Source organism: Trachemys scripta, chromosome 3 (assembly GCF_013100865.1).
Source record: "Trachemys scripta elegans isolate TJP31775 chromosome 3, CAS_Tse_1.0, whole genome shotgun sequence".
NCBI classification, from domain to species: domain Eukaryota; kingdom Metazoa; phylum Chordata; order Testudines; family Emydidae; genus Trachemys; species Trachemys scripta.
The window spans coordinates 137,688,577-137,708,920 of NC_048300.1; positions in this window are offsets into that span (position 1 = coordinate 137,688,577).

Genomic DNA, 20,344 nt, shown 5'->3' on the forward strand with positions numbered 1-20,344 from the left:
CCAATGCAGATCTTAACATCACAGGCCACAATGAACACGTGTCCCTAGTGCTCTGGTCTTTACACTGAATAGAGTCCAGCTCAAGGTCTCTGTCCTGATGCTCAAAACCTTGTCTGGAATTGGCCCAAGCTACTTTTAAAAAAGGGTGTCTCCCTCAGCAACCAGGACCTCCATTGACATGTGTGTTCCCCTGGAATGATGAAACTCAAACAATAGGAGGCTTATGAGTGCAGGAGATAGAACTCTCAAAGAAGCTGGACCAAGACTAGGGTATTAACTCTCGCAAGAGACAAGAATGAGCAGAGATCACATCCCTTTCAGAATTAAATGCTAATCTTATTTCAATTTAGCTTTCCCCCAATAATTTCTTCCCACACATATAGATACACAAAACACCCATTCACTCACACGCACAAACATAAACAAGCAAACAAACAAAATTCCTAAAAAGCAACAGAGGGTCCTGTGGCATCTTAAAGGTGCCACAGGACCCTCTGTTGCTTTTTACAGATTCAGACTAACACGGCTACCCCTCTGATACTTAACAAAATTCCTGTGAACTGATGACGCTATTTATCCTATGGGCTGGGAAGGAAGGAAGGAAGGAAGGAAGGAAGGAAGGAAGGAAGGAAGAGAGCTTATTACTTTTTAAAAATACATGGTAGGCTCTCATTTACTATAGTGATGGGGACAGGAATTTCACTCTGGGGAGTTTAGGGCACTGCCAGATTTTGATTTGATTAGTGGAGTGGCATTGCTTATTCCATCAAATGCATAAGACTTTCAAAGTTTATATCAGAGAGAGAAAGTGGGTAGGTAACATATTTTATTGGACCAACTTCTGTTGGTGAGAGAGATAAAGTTTCGAGCCACATGGAGTTCTTCTTCAGATCGGGGAAAGAGTAGAGTGGTCCCTTAGAATATGCACTAACTACTTATGCTAAACAATATGTTCCACCTTACATTTAGCTGTGACACTCGGAGTACTTTTCCCAGACCTGAAGAAGAGCTCCGAGTGGCTCAGAAGCTGTCTCTCTCACCTATAGAAGTTGGTGCAATAAAAGATATTACCTCATCCACCTTGACTTTCTAATATACTGGGACTAACACAGCTACAACAATGCTGCATACAAAGTTTATATTGTCAGAATGATAAGGATATATTCTATAGCTTCAAGTCCCACCCAGTGGAACTTTTAAAACTAGATTGGGAAAACGTAACTAAATGTGAAATAAGGAATAATCCTCTGGAGGCAGTGAAATGATAAATTAGATGAATTAATAGGTCTTCTCCCACTCTACATTTTGATTCTTTCATCCTTTCAAAGCACTTTACAATATAGTGCCAATGCAATGCACCTCTGGTGTGGAGGACAGAAAACAACTGGTGCATAGAACAAATGACAATTTTGAGATGGTGGCAAGGAAAACCACTGCTATCACATAAGTGGATTTTTAATGTCCACACAGAGTAAACAGGAGCTCAGTTTTTAAGATCTTACCAAAACCCCCAGATTTTTTTAAAATGGACACAGTAAACTGCAGAGAACTAGTGGGTGGCTAGTTAGCATGCTTTATGTCAATATTATTCTTTAGTATGGAAGTTTATTCCATTTCTGCACTGCACCCCCACAAATATTGAGTGTCCATCCTCTCCATAAACTTGTGTCTAACTATTCCCCATGCTGTCTCTTCTTTTCCTAATCCTCCTTATTTTTCATCTCTTCCAGATGGGACACCATTTGAAAGTTATAAATGAGGACATAATGGAATTAAAATAAGACCACGTAATGCCAATGAAATATACAGACCTAGGAAAGCTTTTTGAAGGGACCAAGAAAAACGCTAAATATTTTGCTCAAAAATAGAGGGTGTCCCTCCTAAGTAAGGTCACTGTGCAAGAACCTGCTCTCCTCACTCCCTTTACTCACTTGCTAGTGACTCCATGGAGGAGCACAGTGGATTGCCAAGTAGTGGGTTTGCCACACATACCTGTACTGCTCTCATGGCTGGTTGCATCCTGGGCTGCCCCAACAGGAAAGGGGCTGGCAAATTAACATCTTTGAAAGATTTCAGAGTAACAGCCGTGTTAGTCTGTATCCGCAAAAAGAAGAACAGGAGTACTTGTGGCACCTTAGAGACTAACAAATTTATTAGAGCATAAGCTTTCATGGACTACAGCCCACTTCTTCGGATGCATATAGAATGGAACATATATTGAGGAGATATATATACACACATACAGAGAGCATAAACAGGTGGGAGTTGTCTTACCAACTCTGAGAGGCCAATTAATTAAGAGAAAAAAAACTTTTGAAGTGATAATCAAGCTAGCCCAGTACAGACAGTTTGATAATAAGTGTGAGAGTACTTACAAGGGGAGATAGAGTCAATGTTTGTAATGGCTCAGCCATTCCCAGTCCTTATTCAAACCGGAGTTGAAACTTCAAAAACAGACTCCAAAGAGAGACTGCTGAGCTAGAATTGATATGCAAACTAGACACAATCATCTCCGGTTTGAATAAGGACTGGGAATGGCTGAGCCATTACAAACATTGACTCTATCTCCCCTGGTAAGTACTCTCACACTTATTATCAAACTGTCTGTACTGGGCTAGCTTGATTATCACTTCAAAAGTTTTTTTTCTCTTAATTAATTGGCCTCTCAGAGTTGGTAAGACAACTCCCACCTGTTTATGCTCTCTGTATGTGTGTATATATATCTCCTCAATATATGTTCCATTCTATATGCATCCGAAGAAGTGGGCTGTAGTCCACGAAAGCTTATGCTCTAATAAATTTGTTAGTCTCTAAGGTGCCACAAGTACTCCTGTTTATCTTTGAAAGAGATTGCAACTGCTTCATCACTTCTCCATCGCCAGGACAGTAACAAAAGCATTTCTGCAGTGGATTGGGTGTTTGGAAGCTTTCTTCCAGGCTCTGCTCTTATCACTGGCACCATACCTCACTTAATACTTTCTCTCTCCCCAGCCAGTTATAGGAAGGGGAAAGTAGTCTTCCTGGGCCCATAGCAGCCACCACTACCCCAGGATCATAGGACCAGCAGTTACATGAGTGGTCAGAGTTGTATTTTCCTTACAGGTGCCCACATGTGTGTTGAGGGGGAGAGATGCACCCCAGGTAAAGTTGACACCTTCAGGAAGTACAAGGCTTGTGAAGTGTTATAAATATCCCTATCTTCATTAGTGCTCTTGGTTAGCGCTCAGGCTGTATTTGACAGACCTATTTAGCCACATAATGCAAAGTAGTTTCTTGCTTATTTTATTACTCTTATTGCCACTATTAGAGGAGGGAACAAAAACTATTTGTATTTTTACCATAAATCCTCACTCATTCACATAAAGAGTACAACAAACATGGATGTTTCACAGAGTTTCTTTAGCTAATCATTGGTGTTTTCATAGTTTTGTAACTGCACATAACCAAAACACACACACCACTAAAATGGACTGTCAACATGTCTGTTTTATTCACAATGATAAACTTAGTGGCTTTAAATGCAAGAAAGATGCTTGATTCTTTCAGAAAATGTGAATTCCATGCCATGTTGTCTTCTGTGACAGAGTGCTTGAGGTCAATAGTATTTCTTGATTCACTGGGCATGAGCCAATGAATAATTCCCTAAGTTTTATTTAATAGAAACTTCCTGCAGCAGGAGCTGATGTCAGAAGGTCAGCACATCTGTAGTGGGTGGGTAGGGGGGAACACATTGAAAAACACCTCTTCCTATTTAATTCCTATGCATAGATAATGCCATGCTTCTTCCATTAAGTAAGAATTGTTGCCAAATTAATGTTTTCAACATTCATTTGGATCAATAGCAGAGCAGATTTTCTTTATTATGATTATTGTTTGGAAATCTGCAATCATGTCCTCAACATATTTGTACTCTCGCCTGTAAAATAAGTTATTTCAAATAAATTTCAGTACTTTACAGTAATGTGAAAAAAGTAACATACAAAGATATTAGATCATAATCAGACCTGGGATAAGCATATGCAATTCTGCTGAAGTTTGAGTAGTTGTATCTACTTACTTCAACATCTGAATTTAGCCCTCAGTATCTATCAACAGGGGACCAAACACTAGAATAAACTTAAACTAAGAGAATTAGTGGGATATCTCATGTGGGACCTGTGGTACTGACGACTGTGCCTTTAAGGGCTGAGCTTCCTAGAGTGTGGGTGGATGCTGTGAAACTCTTGTTGTTACACACAGCCAATTAAAACTGGACAGAGCCATTTTATACTGGACTCAAATGAACAGCAACATATAGGAAGCTGTTAAGACTTGTTACATATGCTAAAAATACAGGCCCAGTAAAGTGAAAGAGACCACGCTGTTGGCACAGGAAAAATTAGCCCTCTGGAGCAAAGCAGGCATAGATTTGTTTATGTTGGCTAGAAAAAACTATGTATTTGTCCTAAACTATTATTCTCACTTTCCTGAGATAGTCCTACTAGAAGATACTAAATCTAAATAGGTGATTGTGCCTATCAAATCTGTTTTTGCTAGTATATGGTATACCTGACATAGTAGTATCAGTCAATGGGGCACAGTTTAGTGGGCATTAGTTTAAGCATTTTGTAGTGAAGTACAGGTTTAGACATGTAACCACTAGTCTCCATTATCCCCAATCCAATGAGTTGGTGGGAAACAGTATCAAAATAATAAAGCACCTACTGAAAAAAGCTGTGGAGTCAGACTGATCTGTATTTAGCACTGTTAAATTACAGAATAACATCAATGAAGCAGGGGTTGTTACCTGCTGAAATTTTGTTGGACAGAAAATGAAAAACAAGAACATCTGCACTGTTAGAAACTGATGTCAGTCTCTGGGGACTTGCAGCTGTATAGAAACAGATAAAGCAAAACAAAACAAAAATCAATATGATTTGAGGTCCTGGCAGCTGCCACCACTTCATGAAAATGATGATGAGTGTCTCTATGTTGGGAAACAATGGTCGCAATCAACAGTGGGGTCACAAGAGGTAGGTTGCCCTTCAGTCATATGAGGTTTTCACCTTAGGTGGATATATACTATGGTGACACCTTCTCCAAATCCCAAAAAGGAGGACGATACCAGGCACTGGACCTGCCTTTTTGCCCAAAGAGTCTCAAAGAGGCAACAACTACAGCAGATTGAGACAACAGAGCACCAGGACATAAAACAACCAGAACAAATGAGGCAAAAGGGCAGAAAAGGGCAACAAAAATGATTAGGGGTATGGAACAAACTGAATGAGGAGAGATTAATAAGACTGGGACTTTTCAGCTTGGAAAAGAGATGGCTAAGGGGAGATATGATTGAGGTCTATAAAATCATGACTGGTGTAGAGAAAGGAAGTGTTGTTTACTACTGCTCATAACACAAGAACTAGGGGTCACCAAATGAAATTAATAGGCAGCAGGTTTAAAAAAAATAAAAGGAAGTATTTCTTCACACAACACACTGTCAACCTGTGGAACTTCTTGCCAGACGATGTTGTGAAGGTCAAGACCATAACAGGGTTAAAAAACCAAACTAGATAAATTTATGAAGGATAGGTCCATCAATGGTTATCAGTCAGGATGGGCGGGGATGGTGTCCCTAGCCTCTGTTTGCCAGAAGCTGGGAATGAGCAACAGGGGATGGATCACTGGATGATTACCTGTTGTGTTCATTCCCTCTGGGGTACCTGGCACTGGCCACTGTCGGAAGACAGGATACTGGGCTAGATGGACCTTTGGTCTGACCCAGTAGGGCCATTCTTATCTTCTTAAGTGGATTTGCCACCTTCTGACAGCAGTAGTTCTGAGGTTACAGGGGAGCACTGCAGGTCCAAATGAGCATAAAGGGCACCTCAATGACTAACTGAATGTTATTAGTAAGTTTAGTTATTAGATTATTTATAAGTATTTGTAAATGCATGTTATATTAATGTTGGTTCTCTAAGTGTTATTGTTAATAAGTTTTAGCTAGGAAAGAAAGATGTGATGGTGCGGCCTGTGCCTTTAAGGACTGAGCTTCCCAGACATAGAGTCTGGGCAAGGCACTGCCTGAAGCTCTTGTTGTTATGCACAGCCAGCTGAAACTGGACACAGAATAAAGCAGAGCTCTTGCACACTCTGTAAGCATTGCGTGGCCACAGAACACCTCAGGACACAGTCTTAGTTCCATCCCCAAGTCAAGGGGAATTTTTCAGTTGACTTCAATGGGAGCGAGAATTGGCCGCTTGTCATTGGACTTCCTCTCTTTACATATGTTACCACAGCTGAGACTCAGACAGGTCAGTAGGCTTTATCAAGAGAGCTAAATGGAAATCTCCCCCAAGCCACTAAAAACATGGGCTAAGCTTTTCTCAGCTGGAAATTGCTCTACTTATTTTACAGATCCATAAGTAGTTAATGAACACACTGTTGGCAGCATTGCAGAAAAAAGTATCTGAGATTCTGCTCAGATTCCCTCTCATGGGAGAGCAGTTCTGTTCCTTCTGCAGTTTACATCCAAATCCTAACATACTCAGCCCTGCAGTGCATTTTTTTGTCTTATGTATGGTGGTTGTCATTTAAAAAAATCAGAAGTCGGTACACTGTGGTATATGAGATACTACAGTTATTTCCTGTAGTGAGAACAGGAAGAAAACATGGTATCTCTTGCCTGTCACCATATAGTAATTGTTGGTAAGCAATGATTCTTTAATGGTGACCAAAATATCATACCCTGCCCAAGACATCACAAAACCAAAAATACAAATTTGTTATTTCTGAACAGCAATAATCAGCACTGTAGATAAAACTCAGGGAAACTTTTCAAATAGTAAAGCCCCATTCATGTGACTAAAACCAGCATGTAGCACCTCATCTGATGTGAAAAAGTCAGGTACTGTCTTCTCTCCTGCTCTAGTCTGACAGTTACCTGCTTGACCTTCCACAGATGGATACAGTTTTTTAGGGTATGTCTACACTACGGGATTAATCCGAATTTACAGAATTCGAATTTTGGAAACAGATTGTATAAAGTCGAATGTATGCGGCCACACTAAGCACATTTAATTCGGCGGTATGCGTCCATGTACTGGGGCTAGCGTCGATTTCCGGAGCATTGCACTGTGGGTAGTTATCCCATAGTTCCTGTAGTCTCCCCCGACCATTGGAATTCTGGGTTGAGATCCCAGTGCCTGATGGGGCAAAAAACATTGTCGCAGGTGGTTCTGGGTACAGCCTCACCCCCCCTCCATGAAAGCAATGGCAGACAACCGTTTCGCGCCTTTTTTCCTGGGTGAACACAGCAGACGCCATACCACGGCAAGCATGGAGCCCGCTCAGCTCAAGACAGCAGTCATGAACATTGTAAACACCTCGCGCATTATCGTAAAGTTTATGCTGAACCAGGACCAGAAAAACAAGGCAAGGAGGAGGCAGCAACGGCAGCGCGGTGACGAGAGTGATGAGGACATGGACACGGACACAGAATTCTCTCAAACCGTGGGTCCCGGTGCTTTGGAGATCATGTTGTTGATGGGGCAGGTTCTATCCATGGAACGCCGATTCTGGGCCCGGGAAACAAGCACAGACTGGTGGGACTGCATAGTGTTGCAGGTGTGGGACGATTCCCAGTGGCTGCGAAACTTTCGCATGCGTAAGGGCACTTTCATGGAACTTTGTGACTTGCTTTCCCCTGTCCTGAAGCGCCAGAATACCAGGATGAGAGCAGCCCTCACAGTTGAGAAGCGAGTGGCGATAGCCCTGTGGAAGCTTGTAACGCCAGACAGCTACCGGTCAGTCGGGAATCAATTTGGAGTGGGCAAATCTACTGTGGGGGCTGCTGTCATGCAAGTAGCCAAAGCAATCATTGAGCTGCTGCTACGAAAGGTAGTGACTGGGAAATGTGCAGGTCATAGTGGATGGCTTTGCTGCAATGGGATTCCCTAACTGTGGTGGAGCGATAGATGGAACCCATATCCCTGTCTTGGCACCGGAGCACCAGGGTACCCAGTACATAAACCTCAAGGGTTACTTTTCAATGGTGCTGGAAGCACTGGTGGATCACAGGGGACGTTTCACCAACATCAACGTGGGCTGGCCGGGAAGGGTTCATGACTCTAGCATATTCAGGAACACTACTCTGTTTAAACGGCTGCAGCAAGGGACTTACTTCCCGGACCAGAAAATAACTGTTGGGGATGTTGAAATGCCTATAGTTATCCTTGGGGACCCAGCCTACCCCTTAATGCCATGGCTCATGAAGCCATATACAGGCAGCCTGGACAGGAGTCATGAGCTGTTCAACTACAGGCTGAGCAAGTGCAGAATGGTGGTAGAATGTGCATTTGGCCGTTTAAAAGGTCGCTGGCGCACGTTACTGACTCGCTCAGACCTCAGCCAAACCAATATCCACATTGTTATTGCTGCTTACTGTGTGCTCCACAATCTCTGTGAGAGTAAGGGGGAGACCTTTATGGTGGGGTGGGAGGCTGAGGCAAATTGCCTGGCTGCTGATTACGTGCAGCCAGACACCAGGGCGATTAGAAGAGCACACCAGGAAGTGCGGCACATCAGAGAAGCTTTGAAAACCAGTTTCATGACTGGCCAGGCTACCGTGTGAAAGTTCTGTTTGTTTCTCCTTGATGAAAACCCGCCCCCTTTATTGACTCATTCTCTGTAAGCAACCCACCCTCCCCCTTCAATCACAGCTTGCTTTCAAACCAAATAAAGTCACTATTGTTTAAAAATCGAGTATTCTTTATTAATTGATTATAAAAAGAGGGAGAGAACTGACAAGGTAGCCTGGGTGGGGTTTGGGAGGAGGATCGGAGGGAAGGAAAAGGCCACTAAAAAAGGTTAAAATAATGACAGCCTTTTGCTTGGGCTGTCCACTGGGGTGGAATGGGAGGGTGCACGGAGCCTCCACCCTCCCACCCCCCGCGTTCTTACACGTATGGGTGAGGAGGCTATGGAACATGGTGAGGGGGGAGGGGGTTATACAGGGGCTGTAGCGCCAGTCTGTGATCCTGCTGCTGTTCCTGAAGCTCCACCAGACGCCGGAGCATGTCTGCTTGCTCACGCAGCAGCCCCAGCATTGCATCCTGCCTCCTCTGATCTTCCTGCCGCCACCTCTCATCTCGAGCGTCTCTCCTCTCCTCACATTGTTCCCTCATGTCCTCACGTTGGTCCCTCCTGTCCTCACATTCACTGGCATCTTTCCTATACTTTGAAACCGTGTCCTTCCACTCATTCAGATGAGCTCTTTCATTGCGGGTGGATTCCATGATTTCCGCAAACATCTCGTCTTGCGTCCTCTTTTTCCGACACCTTATCTGAGATAGCCTTCGGGACAGAGGAGGGAGGCATGAAAAATTTGTAGCTGCTGGAGGGAGGGAAAAAAGGAAAGAATTTTTTTAAAAGATATATTTTACAGAACAATGCTTATACTCTTTCACTGTGAACAACACTATTCACATTACATAGCACATGTGATTTCTGTACAAGGTCGCATTTTGCCTCTTAATATTGAGTGCCTGTGGCTTTGCTGCTAGAGATCACAGACGCAGGTCCAGGCAACAGAATTCGGCTTGCATGCGGCCATGGTAAGGCATTGTCTTTCGACTTCTGCGCCCTCCTTTCCCACATACCAAGCAAAGCCCGTTGAGTGCTGCGGTTTTCCTGTTAACCTTCAGCAGCAGAAAACAAACTACCCCCCCCATCCAATTATCTGGGATGATCGCTTTATCCCTCCCCCCACCGCGTGGCTGGTATCAGGGAAGATCCCTGCTAGCCACACGTGAAAAGCTCAGCACCAATCCCCCCACCTCCTGCGCTTGTCTTACTACAGGGAAGGATTTCTTTTCAGCTACAGGCAAACAGCCCAGTAGGAACGGCCACCTCTGTCCCATATTTCAACCAGGTTACCATGAACGATATCACTCTCCTGAGGATAACACAGCGAGATAAAGAACGGATGTTGCTTGTATGCCAGCAAACACCGGGACCATACGCTGCCAGGCTTTGTCATGCAATGATACCAGATTACTTGCTACTAGCATGGCGTGGTCAAGTGTCCTACCATGGAGGACGGAATAAGGCTGCACTGCCCAGAAACCTTCTGCAAAGGCTTTTGGAGTACCTCCAGGAGAGCTTCATGGAGATGTCCCTGGAGGATTTCCGCTCCATCCCCAGATACATTAACAGATTTTTCCAGTAGCTGTACTGGCCACGAATGCATCCCAAGTCATCAGGGCAAATTAATCATTAAAAAACGCTTGCTTTTAAACCATGTTTTATATTTTAAAAGGTAAACTCACCTGAGGTCCCTTCCATGGGGTCATGGTCTTGGGTACTGGCTTGGGAGGCTTGGGACGGTACTTCACACAGGCTGAGAAAAAGATCCTGGCTGTTGGGGAGAACGGAGTGCTGTGTGCTCTCCGCAAGCTTGTCCTCCTCCTCCTCTTCCCCATCCACAGAATCCTCACGTGTGGCTGATGAGATTACCCCCCTCGGAATCCACGGTCAGAGGTGGGGTAATGGTGACGGCCCCCCCTAGAATTGCATGCAGCTCAGCATAGAAGCGGCATGTCTGTGGCTCTGACCCGGAGTGACCGTTTGCCTCCTTTGTTTTCTGATAGGCTTGTCTGAGCTTCTTGACTGTCATGCGGTACTGTAGTGAGTCCCTATTGTGGCCTCTCTCCATCATGCCCTTGAAGATTTTTTCAAAAGTTTTGGCATTTCGTCTATTCGAACGAAGTTCTGCTAGCACTGAATCCTCTCCCCATATAGCGATCAGATCCAGTACCTCCCGTATGGTCCATGCTGGTGCTCTTTTTCGATTATCAGCCTGCATGGTTACCTGTGCTGATGAGCTCTCTGTGGTCACCTGTGCTCTCCTGTGCTGGGCAAACAAGAAATAAAATTCAAATGTTCATGGGGCTTTTCCTGTCTACCTGGACAGTGCATCTGAGTTTAGATTGCTGTCCAGAGCGGTCACAATGGTACACTGTGGGATAGCTCGAGGAGGTCAATACCATCGAATTGCGGCCACACTAACCCTAATTCGAAATGACAATATCGATTTTGGTGCTACTCCGCTCGTCGGGGAGGAGTTCAGAAATCGATTTTAAGAGCCCTTTATTTCAAAATAAATGGCTTTGTTGTGTGGACGGGTGCAGGGTTAATTCAATCTAACGCTGCTAAATTCAAATTAAACTCATAGTGTAGACCAGGCCTTAGCTGCTGCTTTTCTCCCCTCTCTGCTTTCAACTATCATTACCAGGAGCAGCCACAGTCATTTTTCTGGCCAGGGAGGAATATGTTTTCGGTGGTGCCCACTTCCAGTAGACAAATAAACAAAAAAACCAAGAGACAGACAATCAGTGGAGCGGGGGGGAGGGGAGAGGGAAGCCAAGCAGCACAGTAATATGGCGCCCCCTGGAAGTTGGTGCCCAGGGTAACCTCCCTGCTCGCCTGCCCCTGGAACTGGCCCTACTTACTTGAGTAGCCATCCTTGATCTTCCACAGCTCCTTCTTCACTGCTGGTGCAGAGAAGTCACTTCCTGCTTTGGTGGCTTTTGGAATAGAAAGATAGTGGACTTCAAGCGAGATTTTTTTCCATGGGTGGCAGAGTAGTTAACTTAGTAAGTCAAGCATTGTAGTTGCAAAATCAAATATAAACCATTTGATTATCTACATCTGTTTGCATTATTTACTAGCTACTTGTATCTTCCTGAAATGAGCCCTTTAATAAAAACAATTGTTTAAAAAAAAAAAAGATCAAAAATATCAGCATATCCATATATACTTTCAGACTTTTTCATATATTCCACTGACTTTCGTATTTTAAATTTATTAGTACATTGAACACAGGCTTTGGAAAGAGAGTTTAGCAATAGGTTGATCATTATTTCATATAAGGAATGAGAGATTTACAACTGAGAGAACTCATGACTAAAACTGCCTGCAAGTCTTCATAAACTCGGAACCAAATTCTGCTCTCACACTTGTGCAGCCTTTTTATCCTTAACAGGGTTGCAGGAGTGTAAGTGAGGGCTGAATTTGGTCCCCATAATCTAATCTTGCTCACTTAAAAGTCAATGGGAGTTTTGTTGCTAACTTCGGTGGGAGCAAGGTCATGGGCCTTCAAAGGTGCTGAACAGCTGCAAATTTCACGGTTTTCAACTGGAACTGTGGGTACTCACCACCTATGAAAACGAGGCCCTATCTATGAAGGAAATGCCAGGTTTTGCAGGATGTGAAGGGAAATACACAGATTTTCAATCATTTCATGACTGTTATGGCCTTAAAATACATTTTTTCCTGGCATGTATAGTTGCATATAAGATGCACATACTAGCTGTTCAAAATGACTGTGTTAATTCCTAGTCTGCTAGCTTTAAATCGTGTTTGCAGCAGTGCTAGAAGTGTATCCCTGGACTAGTTCTTGCTTTCTAGTTGTTGTCTCATACTAGAGCCACCATCACAATAACAGTTCACGACAACTGGGCTCTCAAGACTCTTTTGGCAAGCTTTGCCTGTAAAAAAATTTTTCAAGAACAAGAATCTATTGACTGCATATCTCTAAAAATGATCTATTAAGCAGCTGAGGGATATGTAATAGAACAGGCCCATTCAATTAAAATACTGTTAAAGGGGAAATCCTGTGGCAGAACAACATCTGGAGTATCTTGAAAAACAGATCAGTTCAAGAAATGTGCATGTGTTGGGTGTCCCCTTGGATATGAGAGAGTCTGACCTTTTGACTCTGATAATGTTACCATCAATACTGGTAAACTGAACATGTAGGGAGACTCTATTTACACAGAACACCAGCAGGCCTTCAGAATTCCACTGTGAAAAGGCAGTGAGGAAATTAATTCCAGAGGATCCTGCATCCCAAAGCTACACGGAAGGCTCATGTACATCCTGGGAACAGCTCACACACTAGGCCATTGAGTGTAAGTGGAATAAATTATTTTCCCTCTGATTGAAGCCCAGCCACTCAGACAAAGCATAAGAAGGTGGACTTAAGAATCTAGAAATTGCCTAAGTGGATCAGATGAGTTACCCATCTAGCTCAGTCCTGTCTGACAGTGGCCAATGCAACATATTTTGGAAGAAGCTGTTAGAATCCCCATAATGGACAAGTATGGAATAATCCACACATAGGGAACGTTTTTTCCTAACTCGGTCAGTTAGTGCTTAGCTAATATTTTTATTATTATTATATAATTTTCATTGCGGTAGTTGCCTGGAGGCCCAAATCAAGAGCAGGTTCACTTTGTGCTAGGCACTGTGCACACACATAATGACAGATGGTCTCTGCCCCAAATAGGATTTATATCCCTTATTAAAATATCTGTCTTTTTAATGTAACTGTGGGTGTTTTCATGATCTATATAAAGTTCTTATCTCTCTGATTACCATCACAGAGGAAGTAGCTGAAACTGTTTGTCTTTGTTTCTCATGAGCGGACAAACTGTCAACCATTTTGTACCCTCCTGTGGAAAAGCTGTCAACTGAACAGACAGCCTAGGAACCTCTGTACCACCTTGCAGATTTTCCTCCACATGTTCCCTTCAGAGGAGAGGGATTTAAAAATCCTTGGAGGAAGCAAAGAAAATGTGCCTGCAAAACCTCAGAGTCTTGGGAATCCACAAGGAAACTCTGCCTCCGGCCTCACAGACTTCACTAGAGAATTAACTTGCTGTTAATCTCTTTTGTCACGGTTACTCTCTGATATTCCTGTTAACTTGTTCCCCGTTCAGACATTAAGTCCCCACTAGTTGTGTTCTAGTCATGGCACATAATGGGGCAGATATCTCACTCGGACATCTAGGGCAGACTGCTAGTCAGGTTGCCTTGCTGTTTGCTAATTGAGAACACTGATCAAGCTCCCACCCAATAATCAATTGTTGTTTGCCCTCCAATCCTTTCCAACAACCCACCACAGCACTCCAGCCTCAGCCTGGGTCCTCTCTTTCCATCTCCCTGTTCTCCATATCCTGACTGAAAGTCACCCAACTTCATGTGGTGCTCATTGACATCCTCACTACCACACTGCTTGCACCCTAGCTTTGTTTGTCTCCATTCTCTGGTACAGCGAGAAGAATGCCAGCCCACAAGTCATCATATCAGCATGCTGCCACCTGGCCAGAAATGCACAGCAAGGCATTGATCCCAGAGCCTCCACACTTCCCTGCTAGCTTCCCTTCTTCAGGAAGTGCATTGCATCTAAGAGACATGCTGTTGTTGGCTGCTGTACCTTGCAGTTGGGAAAAGCATGGGACCTAACAAGAGTTAATGCTCATTAATTCCCCCTTGGATATCTGGTCAGATAGCCACTGCTGTGGAGGCACCAAGATACCATGGTAATGAGTACAGTATAAATCCCTAGACAGATTGTCTGTAGTAGTCCCACAGTTGTGGGAGAAATGGAGGTAGCAGGTCTTTCACTAAATTAACTAGTAAGTATTTTAAACAGAGGAACATATAAAAAGGCAACTTTGTGCATACGCTGAACAAATATACTAATTGCTGTGACAGAGTACTGCAGGATACTGCAAAGCCCTTGCAAATATTGTGTAACTTATAAAACTTTTTAAAAATAAAAATGGCATCTCCTATTTGACAAGCTCTATTTTTAGAGGACCTTGACATTTATTTAAGCAAGCAATATTTTTTTAACTACCAGATAATAATGATGATAAAGCTAAAACACTCCCCAGTTTTCCAGAATCAAAAATCTTAACGGAAAATATTAAAATCAACAGGATGTCCCCTGGTGTGATCTAGGTTTAAGAACTGCCATATCACATTCTGATAAGATTTTAAAAGTGTAGGATGCATCTCTGCTTTAGATGCCAGTCAGCTCTGCACCGTTCCTCACTGTGAATTTGGATTGATAAACATGAAGCTTGATAAACTCAGGTGCAGAAATTAGGAGTTGCCTTTAAACTGTTTGCTTGTTTTTTCCAAGTGTAAATTGGAAACATAAGGGCATGATTTTCAGAAGGGCTGAGCATTTGCAGCTCCCATTGCAGTCTGCTGGAGCAGTGAGTACTCTGCACCTCTGCAAATCAGGTCCAATGTCTGCCCATTCTGGCAAGCTCTTCCCTGGTAATATAGGTCTAAACCTGAATCTCAATATTTGTTGTCTTTGTCTTTCCAATTTACCTTGTTTAAATAATGCTCCACCCAGTGTAAAAAATTAAGGATAATTTTGTTTAATTAAAGGCTGCATTGAAAGAAAAGAAAGCCAAAAATGTGCCTTCTTCTTCAGTACAAGAAAAATAAGTAAATACAATTCTAGTTAATTATCCATCACTCAGTACAGTGACTTCTATTTAATGTAATCCCTAGCTAATTAGATTATTTATTTTATTTGATCCGATTTACAGTAATCAAATCATTTGCATTTGTATTTGGATTGCCCTTTGCCTGTTTATTTTGACCACTGTTATTAAAAAGGTCACTGTCAGGTCAATTTAGGCCCACATTTTTTCTTTAATATGCAGGTAGGAAAGGATAATGACACCCTGGGCAAGTATGTTTGGGAAGTTTGGTATCAGGCACAAGAACAGGAATGCACAGCAACTGTTGAAATTTGTGGCTGCCAACGACATGGTGAATCTAAGCTCAGCATGCAAGAAATCTGTGTTGGACTTTCGGACCGGAAAACCAAAATACTGTTTTTAATGTTTATATTACATGTTTAGTTTACAACGTTATTCCTATGAAATCCTGTATTCTGAATGCCCAGTTACTGGATTGCTTCTACAGATTTTTGTGTATTTTCAAAGTATTTTATTTGAAAGCTCAGATGACTGGTTTCTTTTTCTCTTTGCAATGCACTGATTTATATTTGCATTGTTGTGTTACGAGAACTTTTATCTGCTGGCAAAAAATATGCATTTGCTAATGTGTTTTCAATGCTCAGTGTATTCTATGTGTTATTTTCTACCTATTACAGTCAATGCACACACTTAAAATAAACCAGCTACATTAAAAGGCAATTGCTTGATTCCCTGCCTGCATGTGGTTGGCTGCCATATTGAGATGGTGGTGGAGAGGGGGCGAAGATTTCGGAGCTGTGCAGTAAGTTATAAAAACAAACAAATGCATGTATTAATACACCTACCTGAACTTCCTTCCCCTTCCTCAATGGGTTCTGTCTCTAGGCTCATCTGAGTCAGGTTTGGCTGGGCTGCAAAGAGCTCCTGGCTATCTGCTGGAACTGCATCCTCCACATCCCATCCTCAAAGAGTTCTTTGTCACCTTTTAGTTCTGGGGTGTCACTCATGGGGTATTGGTAGGGTTCACACTCAGTATTGCATCGAGCTCTACATAGTAGTGGCAACTCTCGTGGGACAGCACCAGAGGTTTTGTTTGCCCAACATTGTTGCTCATCCCTATTGTACCCCAGCTTCTAAATGTCCTTTCCAGTGGCCACATAAACATATTTATTCCTGCAGCAGTTTCAGAGCTGGGCTTGCACTGCCCTTCCCTCCACATGATAAGGAAATCCAGGGCTTCTTTCTGAGACCAAGAAGCAGCATAAGATTTACCTGATACCTTTACCTGGGGCCACACCTGTGTATAAAGTAGCAAAGGTGTATTCGCAAGGGTGGGTTAGCAGGGTCACAGTGACCAGAAGCCACCCCCATGCCATCCTTTAAATCCACAACTTGTTTTGGAAATGCCTCCCCATGGGGGTGGCTTCTGGTCACTGTGACCCCTGGCAGCATAGCTCAAAAATTCAACCAGAGTGGTCACCACTGCAAAGAAAGGGAAACTATGGGATTGTTGCTGGAGGACTATTTGTATTAGCCTGTGTCCACACAGGCATTGTACTGGTGGAAGAGCATCAGTACAGGACTTAAGCTGCTCAGGGGTGCTTTAACTTGACCAGCAGAAACTTGGGGTTTTGCTGGCAAGACTCAAAAAACAGTGCGAGGATGTGCCAATAGAAGGCAAAAAAAACGCCGAACAAATTTAAAAAGAACCTGCGGCAGCGAGTCTCAGAGCCCAGGTCAACTGACTTGGGCTCTGCTATGGGACTAAAAATAGATGTTCCTGCTCGGGCTGAGGCCAGGCTCTGAAGTCCGGGAGGGTCTCAGAGCCAGGACTCAAACCTAAGCAGGAAGGTCTACACTGCTATTTTTAGTCCTGAAGCACAAGCACAAGTCAGCTGATCTGGGCTCTGAGACTTGCTGCCTCTGAATGCTGGCCTTTAATACTGAAGGGCGCGATGCTTAAATACCTTTAAAAATCTGAGCCTGTGTTACTTCAACCTCTCTCAATAGTCACCTCAGGGATGGCTGGGTCATGGGTTTGGCCCCTGGGATCCCAGTAGAGGCTGTTGACTTGACTTCATAGTGCTGCTAGAGCTGAGGGGCCAATTGCTCTGCCTCCGGTCCCTTATTGCCTACTCCTCATAGTTACACTTGGCAAATTTTCTTTGTGGCAGCTCTTCAGGATCAGCAGTAGACCTTGTCTCTCATCCAGCTTAGTAAAGGTGATTCTTTTTTCCACATGTACAACCTCTCTGCCCCTGCTGCGCCACCTTTTCACTGTGTGTGGAATTACTCCACTGCCTCATTCCAAAAGAAGTTACTTGATCTTTCTCAGGGTGCTGCTTTCTCATTATTATTATTTGGATAGTGATAGTGCCTAGAAGCCTCATCCAGGGACCAGGGACCCATCAGGCTAGACACTCTACACATATAATAAAAAGGCAGTTTCTGTCCCAAACTAAATGTGAGGCTTAATGTCAAATAGAATATTATCCAGTCAGTTTTCTGGCTGCTGAATCAAGCAATGGAGGAAGAAATTAAACAGTGCAGAGGCCTAAACTTATTTAGGAGTCAATCACATAACACAGACATTAAGCCAGCTCACAGGCGCAAACAGAAATTATTCTCATAGGACTCTTGCCCTGGGGACATGATGGTATAATTTATAAACCAAAATAAATATATACAAGTGAAGCAGAAATATAAAATAATACTGTCCAGAGGAAAATTCAATCAGTCCCCTGGGGATTAAACAAGACAGAGTTGGCCTCTCTGATCTTTTTCTGCCACCAGGCTGCCTCTGTTCTCCTTGTAAAAATGATAAAATAAATGGGAGGTTTAAGGATTCTCAAAATACTGAATAACGGCAGTTCCCACATATATGAAATATAACAGTTCCCAGGGTGTATAATTATTAGTCTGATTCGAAAGAAAACACAGGCTGAGTGAAATAACAGAATTAGGCTTTTAAATGCATTACTGAAAGTTGTTTAGGTTTTTAATTCATTTTTTTGTCTTCTAGAAGATCAGCTTGGTTTTTTTTCAGTGATGGTTATTCCCTAGGGTATATCTGAAGCCGCTTAGAGATTCTTTAAAGGTACATGGAGACATTTTTTTCCATCTCCTCCTGAATGTTTGTTGTCATTGTCAAAGTGACATAGGTGGTGGAATAATTTGTTTAGTGGGGGAGCTGAGAGCCATTGAACAAAACTGTAAACTCTCTATATGATGGAAACCATATCAAGGTAGGGGGGTGCTGCTGCACCCCCAGCATCCCTAGTTCCAGCACCTATGCAAAATGATATTTTCTGTAAAAGTAAAAGACTAGAAAAACATTGAGCCTAATTCTGTTCTCACACTACATTTACACTAGTTAGAGCCATAGACTTCAGAAGATTTACTCCTGTTTTACCTCATTGTGACAGGAGAAAGAGACCTGATATTTTTCTGATTAGTTTACAGAGAGAAGTTAACAACAGATACATTTGGTCAGAGAAACAGAGTCAAACATCTCAAATCAGACTAATAATTATACAACCTGGAAACATATATATTTGGGAACTGATGTTATCTAGTATTTTGACATGACCTTCCTGGCCACATTGGCTCAGCCAGTCAGGGAACTAGGACTGATACCATGTGACTTGAACTGTGGGTGTATCTGTCATACACTCAATTTTTCACCAACAATTCATCTTTACTTAGTCCCCTGGGGAGTTAAATGGTCTTGTTGCTGTCTGTATATCTAGTGCACTGCTCTTTTACCACCACTTCCAATTATGCAGCAACCGACCACGCACCTGCATCCTTCATCAATGCAAGTCAAACAGAAAGAAACAAACAGAGGAAATGCCAAGTAGTGCATGAAAAGACAATCTCTTGACAGCTACATCCTATTCAGTGCAATCAGTTAGCAGCTACCTCACATGAGCTCAAAATAGACATACATTTTCAGTTCTCCTGAAACGGAATTTTTCTGGAAATCCATTCTCACAAAAATTTCACATTTTTAACTTTTCAATCTAATGCCGGACAAAAACATTTTCAAAAATGCATAAATTGTTATGATTTCCACTTTCAGACCAGCTGTAGTGTCCAGGCCAAAGTGACAGGTCAATAAATGTGTCAGCTCTATAAGTTGCCAAATGGTGTGGCCAGGAGGTTATCCTGATATTGTAGGACCTCGAATGAAACTCTCTATCAATCATCAACCAACCATTATCTCCATATGATTTGTTGATTGCCAATCGGTAAATTAGAACTACTCCAGCTAGTGACTTTTGTATAGTGTTGGGCGCAAAAATGAAATTTAGTGGCCAAAATGATCCATACTCTCCAGGTGGCCTCTACAGGGGTACTTTGTTTTTCTCTGTATGGTAGTATAACCCCACCCCTCCTATTCACCATCCCAGTGTTGCCGGCCAAGAGGGCCCGAGGGAGCAACAGGGGGTTCGTTGCCCGGTGTGCGTCGCACCAATGGACACACCAGGGTGGAGAAGCAAACCAAATTTATTCGAGATCTTGAAAAGGCACTCAGGAGACCAGCATGTCTCAAATCAGGAGCGCAACAACTACAAGCAAGTTTCCCATTTTATATTCCAAGCTGTTTTGTGTAAGCCCTTTGTTCTGTTTCCCCCTCTACCCGTCCCTTCCTAACAGCAGTTACAGCAGGCACTACATTGTGGCGTGTTAGAAAAGTTCTCGTCCGCATGTTTATCTTTGGACTTGTAGGCCTTTACGTAGTAGACTTCTCCCTTCCTCTCCTCCTTCCTTATCACTACTGCTCTTGCTAGTGTGAGCGAAACTGCAGCTGTTTGCTAAAAAAGCTGACCGTCACATATTCTGCTTTTAGGCTGGTTAGCATTGGGGCTGGTTAAAGTTCACAAGATGGAGTTGCTTTAGCTCACTTAGACCCAGAGCAGGGGGGTTTCATCGGCAGTTATGGCCTTCCACCCCCCCGAGTTACCTGGTAGCTATGCCTAGTGACATCAACAATTCCCTCCTTTGAGAACACTCAACAAACCTTTGGCAGAGTTTTCTCATACTCTAAAGACAAAATG